A 9519-nucleotide genomic window follows, 5' to 3' on the forward strand; every position below is an offset into this window, starting at 1 on the left:
TATTCAGGGAAGCATATGGCACCTAGCCAAGATTTAGTTGGAGAAGGAGGGTGGTTTCCCCTTCACTCAAAGGCAATAATTTTAAAAAGGACCTACCAGGCTGTATATTAGCCAGATGCTCCCACTCACTGTACCTCTGTCCTGCTTCTCTGAACTCACCTCCTGCTACAAAAACTATAAAACTGTACATATCCAGAGTTGAGTTTTCCTGGGGTTCATGGAAAAAATAAAGAAACAAAGAACTATGCACTTCCAGTTACTTCATCTGTTCTTTTCCTCCATAGCACTGTTCACCTTCAAACATAGCTGGGTGATCTACTTATTTATTGTGTCCATTTTTATTGTCAGTTCCTTCTACTAGAATATAAACACCATAAAGGCAGGATTTTATTTTTTATCCATTTGGTTTACTAATGTGAACAGTGTTTTGGCATATGCTCAGTGTACATATGTAAATAAATTACAAATAAAATTTTTATTTATAAGGGAATGACTCTGCAGGGGAAAGTTTGCTTAATGGTTAAAAATTAAGATTTTAGGGGTGCCTGGGTGGCTTAGTCAGTTAAGCATCCTACTCTTGATTTCAGCTCAGGTCATGATTTCAGGATTGTGATCAAGCCCCACATAGAGCTCCAGGCTTAATGGGAAGTCTGCTTGAGATTCTCTCCTTTTTCCTCTGTCCTGCCCTCCTCCTTCCCTCTCAAAAAAAAAAAAAATTAAGATTTTAGTGTCATTGAGACCTTGGCTTAAGTCCAGGAGTTTCCACTCAGTAGTTTCCTTATTGCCTTTCTAAATCTCAAGTTGCTTCATCTATGAAATAGACATAATAGTACCACGTCTCATAGGATTGTTGTGAGGATTGAATGAAAGAATACATATAAAGGGCTTAGCATAAGTGGCTGACAATTGGTAAAGACTCAATAAATGTTGACTAATAATAGAGTTTGAAATTTATTTTATCATTATCTACAGAGTCCATCAGACTATGAGAATTAGCCTTCTCTATCCCACTTGGACCAGTTCTTATTCTTTTTTCCCTATTCACAATAGTTCTATGATATAATTACATGAGTTCATTACTTTTAAGATCAATCCATTAGATACCATATTTTATTGATTCACAAAAGGTCATCTTAAACATTGTTATACTCTGAAGTGCTCTTTCTGAGAAAACCTGTCTTTGGTTTTATCATTCTGTTACAGAGTTCAGCACTGTAGACCTGGTCAGCGCCAAATAAGTGTTGCCTGGCAATTTGTTAATATTTAAAGTGTAAGAAGGCTAATATGCAAATAGTATTTTAGTACATGAAATGTAGCGAGCGAAGATGTTCATTTGGGATCTAAAAATTAAATTTAGTCTTCTTATAAAAACTTTTAGATGCCCAACAAAAATAAAAAGGATAGTTGTGGTACATTAGTATATTCATACAGTACTCTGCAATAAAGAGAAAGAATGTACTACTATTAGCACAAAACAACATGGATAAATCTCATAGAAAGTTGAGCAAAAGAGTGCTGTGGAGATGGGAGATACCTTACATTTAGTAAAGTCCTCAAAATTTTAAGTGTAAAATTGGATGAATTCTTACATTTGTGTACAACCATGTACCCATCACCCAGTTCAAGATAGGGAACATTTCCAGCATCCCAGAAGGTTCCCTTTGTCCCCCTCCCAGGAAATGCTTCCCCCTGCTAAGGTAACCACTAGTTGGCTTCTAATTGCATAAATCAGTTTGTCTCTTCTTATGAACGGAATCATCTATTATGCTGTCTTTGGTGTCTGGCTTCTTTGGCTTACCTTTATTTCTATGAGATCCATGTTGTTTGGTGTTGCATAGTTCATCCTTTTTCTTTGCTGAATAGATTTATGAACATATCGCTATCTATTTGTATTGTTGATGGGACATTTAAGCAGTTTTAATTTGGGGCCAATAAGAATAAATCCATGAATATCATATTTGTCTTTTGTTGGACTTTACAAACACTCATTTCTCTTCAGACATTATGCAGGAATTGGAATTGCTAGGTTATAGGATATGTGTTTTTACTTTAATGGATAGTGCCAGACAAGTTTCCAGAGAACGTGTATAATTTATGTTTCTGCCAGCTGTTGACGATTCTAATTTCTCCATGTCCTTGCCAACACTTGGTATTGTGAGTTTTTTTAATTTTGGTGGGTGTGTAGTGATATCTCATGGTTTTAATTTGCAGTTCTGATGAAAAAAGTTAGTATTAATTGAGAACATTTCTAAGTAAATTTATTTTATTTTTTTAAAAAGATTTTATTTATTTATTTGACAGAGAGAGAGATCACAAGTAGGCAGAGAGACAGGCAGAGAGAGGGAGGGAAGCAGGCTCCCCTCTGAGCAGAGCGCCCGATGTGGGGCTCGATCCCAGTACCCTGAGATCATGACCTGAGCTGAAGGCAGAGGCTTATCCCACTGAGCCTCCCAGGTGCCCCTAAGTAAATTTATTTTTTAAAAGGAGAAGTATTTATGTCCTGCACCACAATGTTACTTAACTGCTGAATCTGTACCTTAATTTAAACCCATTTTCTAAATGGGCCTTAATATGCGTGCAACAATGACCATGTGCTTAAAGAATATAGTTACCCACAAAGAGAATGCCTATGATCAGGTTGCCCACTTCTTCTGGTCTGTTACCAGTAACTGTAAATAGAACTGGTTTTGCTATCAGTAAAATGAATGCTTTAAGCACAATGGCTTCTAACACATCTTATAAGATTCAGAACTTCCTTCTGTGGATTCTAGCTTAGGAATCAACCTGGGCTCTTTGCACTTTTGTGGCATTTGCTTTGCTTGTTCTAAACCCCAACAGTAAGTCTCTTCCTCTTCATTCTCCTTCCCTACTTTCCCTCTTTTAAAAGATTTGATATGAGAGGGAGCAATATAATAATTCCTTAAGCCTGGAAATTAACATAACCAGAATATATTTTTTAAACCATGTAAGTTGTGATTAAATTTGTATACTAATAAACTGTATAGACCTTGAGTTATTAAAATTTAGCAGTATGTCACTTATCATACTTATAGAGAGTGATTTTTTTCCCCCACAATAAATCTAAAAATATTTTCAACCAAAATTAAACCCTTGTCTATGTGAAATTGCAGAATTTCCACAAATTTAATTTTCTTGGAGTGGATTTGGTTTGCATTTTCGAAATCCTAGGCAGGCATAGGATATGATTTACCCTAAACTTACTTCTTTGGATTTTTACTTGATTTTATTTGGTTTTGGTTTGTTTGTAATAATGTTTTCTGTTTTTCCTTTGAATAGCATTGTGTCTTTTTAGCATTTTTTTTTTTAACTCACTGTCAGGACTCATTACATTTTCTGAAAATAGGGGTGCCTGGGGGGTCAGTTGGTTAAGTGACTGCCTTTGGCTCCAGCCTCACATCAGGCTCCCAGCTCAGCAGCGAGTCTGCATCTCCCTCTGTCCCTCTCCCAGGTCCTCCTCCCTCTCCCTCTCTCTCAAATAAACAAAATCCTTTATAAAAAAAATACAAAAAATTTTTTCTGAAAATAATGGTTTATGGGAATCCAGGCTCATATAGAATCAGTTTTAGTCATATCTTTTCTTCTGACTATTATTCCTCTCGTGGTATTCATTAAATAATATTTGATGGGATTCCAACAGTAGTATCAAAAATATTGTTTATTCCTAGTATACCAATTGCAGAAGCAGTAAAAAGCTGTGGTCAGGAGCCTGGGCTTTGGGGTCAGACTATAGGACTTGAGTTCTGGCTTCTCTTACTAGCACTAGTGACCTTAGGAAAGTTCCCAAATTTTCAGTTACATTATGTGTAAAATGTAGATAATAAAGGTTCTTATCTCATAGGACTGTCATGTGGATTAAATGAGGAAATAGTCCATATTAAGTATTTTTTTTTAAAGATTTTATTTATTTATTTGACAGCGAGAGATCACAAGTAGGCAGAGAGGCAGGCAGAGAGAGAGGAAGGGAAGCAGGCTCCCTGCTGAGCAGAGAGCCCGATGTGGGGCTCGATCCCAGGACCCTGAGATCATGACCTGAGCCGAAGGCAGCGGCTTAACCCACTGAGCCACCCAGGCGCCCCGATATTAAGTATTTTTAACAGTGTCTTGTACTTAGTAGTCAGTAAATGTTAGCTGCCATTATAAATATTACTGTCTTTAGGTTTTTGTGAGGATTAAATATAATAACATGAGTAAAGTGTATGTCAAAAGGCCTGCAATTTAGTAACCAGTTAATACTGGTTAACGTTAGTACCGAACAAAGATTTTCTCTGGTCAGTTGGTTTTACACAGTTTCTATGTCTTCAGGTAAAATTGCACTTCAAGACCATTCCCCATCCCCATAAAAAAAGTGAATTTGCAATTAGAATATTTGAAACTCAAATAACATGGATTTCCAAGATAATGCTTGAAGGTCTTAAAAATTATAATGTGACTGAAATGTTATTTGTAATGAAAGAAGAAAGTGGTGTTAATAACTTAAAAAATGTAGTTTTGAACATTTTTTTCTTGAATAATGATGACATTTTTCAGTTTCTAATAATCTTGTTTGTGGCCAGTTAAACTCCATTGGTAGATTGGCGGTTTTGGGGGCATGGCTTCGTAATATGCTGGGGCCAGAGAAATTATACTCGGAATCATACTAATCTTGATACTGGCATCACTCAACATTTTTATTCATTTTCTGTTCATCTCTGTTTTGTCTGGCCTCCCTGTGTTTCTCATTAATCAAGTTCCTTATCTTGTACCTAGTTCATCACTACATGCAGCTCTGCCTTGTTATTTCAGGAGATAAACCATACAACTGATTTCAGTCTTCTGAGAGAGACTTGATTTCTTGCCCTCGGCTCCATCTCACCTTAAATGACTTCCTTTTGCGAAGCAAGACCTCCCAAAACCCTAAGTACTTATCTATCTGAAACTGTCAGGATCAGTGAGTACTTTTGAACAGGTTGGGCACCTTTAGGAAGTGCCATTCACAGGGACTACATACAACTGCTCAGCTGATCATGATGGCCCGGTGACCAACTGCCTGTTTCTTAAACTTTTTCACCTGCTGTGTTTCTGCTTTGATAGATACCCTGGATCTGGGGCTACTTGACTTTTTGTTTGTTCGTTTTCAGGGATACATGCCCTATCATTATGTGATGAAATAGCACTTGAAAGAGTGGTCTTCAGTAGACAACATGGGCTGAGATTCCTGTCCCGATGTTTAATAGTCTTCTTGAATTATTTGATACCATCCCTTAGCATTAGTGGCTGCCCACTGTTCAGTGTTGTTGCCGTCACCTGGAATATTCCTTTCCTACTTAATCCCTCAGGAATCTCACTCTTTTTAAATTGTAGTTTAGAAGCTCTTCATCTATAGTATCTTCACACCTCACCTAAGCTGCAAATTTTTTCCTTCCTCCTTTGATTTCTTTTATTATCTTTGGTTATTTCTCTCATTGGGCTGTAGAATTTAAGGGAAAGGGGCAGTGTTTTGTCTTTACGTTTTCTGTAACACCTGGGTCAGTGCTTCGCTCATAATAGACGCTGAGTACTTGTAGAATGTCTTGTTGAAAGTGCTGCTTCACAGGAGCACTCCAGGAATGATGTGCTTACTGGAATCAAGAGGAGAGAGGCTGGCAACAAGGAAGCGTACTGACATATGTCAGAGGGGGTAATCAGTCTTGAATGGACTCAATGGCAAAGTAAGTTGAGATGTGTTGATTATATAAATCAATGTAGAGGACCATGAGCCCAATTAAATGGGAAAGAGGAGAGCAGGGATTGATTAGAGCCTGACATCAATCCAAACTGGAACCAGTTTCTTACATTTAGAAGTTTTGTCAAATGTCAGAAAAATAGAAATAAATTCAGCTATATATTAATAACACTCTACATTCAGTTTGATGCTTAAAACCATGAAGAAATAGGTCCTAGGAGAGCTCTCATCTGGACTTTCTGGGCTGTCATCACATTGGATTATTACAAAATTAATAACAAAAACCCCATCTTATGGTGAGATTTCAACAGAACTAGAATGAGTTGGGGATTTTCCTCCCTTCTTGTAACCAGTTGGACACAGGAATGAATAAGCATGGAAGGAACTGAGGTTTTTACACATTTCTGCAGATCTTTGGGCAATATTTTTATACCCCTCCCCCAGAAAGCCTCCTGAGAGCTAGACTGACTTATTGCTGGAGGATCACATTTTTGACAGATTCCTGCACACTCATGAGTGTTCATCACATGCAAAGATTTAGCTTAAGTCCTTCTACAACTAATTTGAAGCCCTATAATTGGCCATAATTGTGCCTGCTTCGATACAAAAAATATTGATGTGCCTCTCATGCATAAGGCTCTATGTTCTGTACTTTCAGGGATACAGAGGAGTGAAAGTTACTATCTTGACCCTCTAGAGGTTATACTCAAGTTGGGGAAAACAGGGTAAACAGCTGTGCTCCATAGGGACAAGTTGATAATACACAGTGATACATACGATCACAGGCACAAGTAGTGCAGCGAGAGAACGGGGTGGGGGAGACTAATTATACTGGTTACTGCTCTAATAGATTGGTCTAATGCTGTTCTTTTTACATATTTAAGTAACACATGGAAGCTCTTTCTGGATGTTTGACTGCTAACCAGATGACCACAGTTTATTTATGTCACAGTCTGGGGTGATTGTTTTGATGGGGTATTGTCCAGGGATCCTAGCTTGTTGCAGATGGAACAACACTGCCGGTGCACTTCAGTCCTTACAGACTAGAGTTTCCAGGTTACCCAGAATGCCAGCTTCTTAGCAATACACTAACAGTAAGAATGCCCTCTCTTATCCCCTAATTAATTTTTCTTCATGTCCTGTTAGTTTTAGCTCCTAAGTAACTCGTAAATCTTTCCAGTACTCTCCATGTCGACTGCTCAAGCTTTAATCCTAGCTTTTGTCCTTTCTCACAGGCACTTGGAGTAGCCTCCTAACTGGTCTCCCTATCTCAAGTACTGTTCCGAACCATCGTTTACACTGCAATAGTGTGCATAGTGCATAGTAATTTCTCTAAAATTCCTCAGTCCTTCTGCCATATCTACATATAAAAGTCCAAATTCCTTAGAATAAGTCACAGAATTTCTAATTTAGATTTTTCCTATTTTAGGAATCCTATACCTTTACTGCAGCCTTGCTAGACCCACTTTCTAGAACTCAGGTTTTTCTTGCTGTTGCCATTTTGCTGCTGTACCCACTCTCTTGAGAACCCCTACAGCCATCCTCCAGGTAGACTCCTCTTCATTGTCAAGAGTCAGTTTATATATTCGGTGTTCCAGGAAACCTTTCTTATCTTCAGCCTGAAGCACTGCCTTTTTCATGTTCTCATTCCTACACGTAGTAGCATATACCTTCTTCCAGTAGTTCATTGTTTTCAGGTCCACCGATAGAGTCTGTACTCCTGGAAGGCAGAGGCTGTGTTCTCTTCATTTTTGCAACTGGGACATAGTTATTATTATTTTTTTGATTAAATGAATGAAATAGATACTTGATATTTTGGATTTGATTTTCTAATTTGCAAGCAATCTTGAGGGTCCATCACATGAAGTAATTTTACTTTGCAGAGGCATAAATGTGAATCAGGTGCCCAGTGAGGTTGGTATGCAGGAATGAGTCACTCAACTTGAGAGGATTCTAGCGCAGTACTTAACATCATCACTTCAATGTGGCTTTTTTTTTTTTTTTTATGCAAACTGCCAAAGTTCTATTGTAAAATTTTAGTTAGAGGATGAATTCAGTCAATTTTTGTGGGTAGTTTTAATAAAACTGTTTTCATAGAAAAATGAACGGTAATTACTAGTTTAAAATGCTGTAAATACCCCTCTGCAGTGTGGTCATGCTTTCTGGGTACTCAGCAGAAACAGGAATCTCCACTTAGGTATTCATTTCCATGGCTAATTCCTGACATCCTGAGGAAAAGGAAACATGGCATGGAAATACTTCTTATTCTTTGGCCCTGATATTTTGTATGGTATTCCTCTGTAGAGAATGTACATAAATTGTTACTTGTGTATCATTTTCAAAGAGTATCAGGTTAATTAGTTGGAATTCTATAGTCCCTGAATTCTCTGTCCTATAAATAATTTATCTTTGAGTGTAACTTAAATTTTCTCTTTGTAGTGCTTTCCCTACCATTGTTTCTTTCTCCCCTACTCAGAATAAAGTATTCCTCATCTTGTTTGATAAACATATATTCCTTTACCCTTTGCCTGAATTTCTTTGAATCTCTTCTCCCACATTCACAGAGACGCTGCTTCGTCTATTATCCTTTCTCATAATTTCAGCTTTTCTCTCCCTGCTTGCTTTTTCCCTTTAGCGTATGAGAAGAATAATCAGAACAGCTTTCCTCTGATTGTCGCCCCCATCTTGCTATTTCCCTGTACTTTTCCTTCCTTTCACACACAGGCGTATTGAAAATATTACCAGAGGGCATCTCAGATTCCTTGTCCCCTCTATTTTCTTAATCCATTTTGCCTGACTTCCATCCCTGTTTCAGTGAAGCTACTCTTGCCACGGTCGCTAACGACCTGCATGTTACTAAACTGGGGAACAATCTGCTACTAGATGCAGAAACGATTGTCTCTTGAATTTCTCTGTATCCTAATTCCGTCTACTCTTCAGATATTGGTGTTCTCAGGATTCCTTTCTTAGTCTTAACTCTTTCTTTACAGACTCCTACTTAATGATCTTATTTGCTCCTGTGGCTCCAAAATCACTTTTAAAGTTATGACTCTCATATCTGTATTTTCACTTGCAATTTCTCTTCCAAGCTACCTTCTCCTCCATTCAACTGCATGTCTGCTATACTTAGTTGATCTACAGCATCTCAAAATGTGCAAAATTGAACTCTACTCTTTCCCACCATAGATGCATTTCTTCCAGAATTCCCTTTAGTAAAAAGAAGCACCATTGAAACCAAACCCTGATGTCTCCCCAATGCTTATGCCTTCAAATTCATTTGAATCCAATACAATTTTATCTTCTTATGTCTCTTGGTTCTAATTGCTTTTTTTCTATCCTAATTCCAAGGCCTTACTGTTTTCCTCCAGAATTACTTCATCACTTCTCAAGACTGATTCCAGTCTCATCTGACATATAACCCATTTATAACACTGCTCCAAATTTTTTTTTTCTGAAACACATCTCTTATGAATTTATCCTTCTGCTTGAAATTCTTCTATGCTTCCCCTCCAAATTCAAGATAAAATCCAAACTTCTTTGCACAGTGTACATGAGCGTCTTATGTACTGGTCCTGTGTTTCTCTCTAACCACAACTCTTACTGCCTATACACAGTTTGGCTTTGTCTCAGCCCCAGGGAGCACGCCACTCTCCACCTTCCATGCTTCCCTCTTTTCCCCTTCCAGTTTTTTTCTCCTAGCTATTCCCTGCTCAGCTTTCACACTTAAGTCTTGAGGTCACTTCTTCCAAGCTTCTTTTTTTTTTTTTTTTTTTTAAAATTTTTTTTTTTTTTTTTTT

Source organism: Mustela nigripes, chromosome 14 (assembly GCF_022355385.1).
Source record: "Mustela nigripes isolate SB6536 chromosome 14, MUSNIG.SB6536, whole genome shotgun sequence".
Taxonomy (NCBI): domain Eukaryota; kingdom Metazoa; phylum Chordata; class Mammalia; order Carnivora; family Mustelidae; genus Mustela; species Mustela nigripes.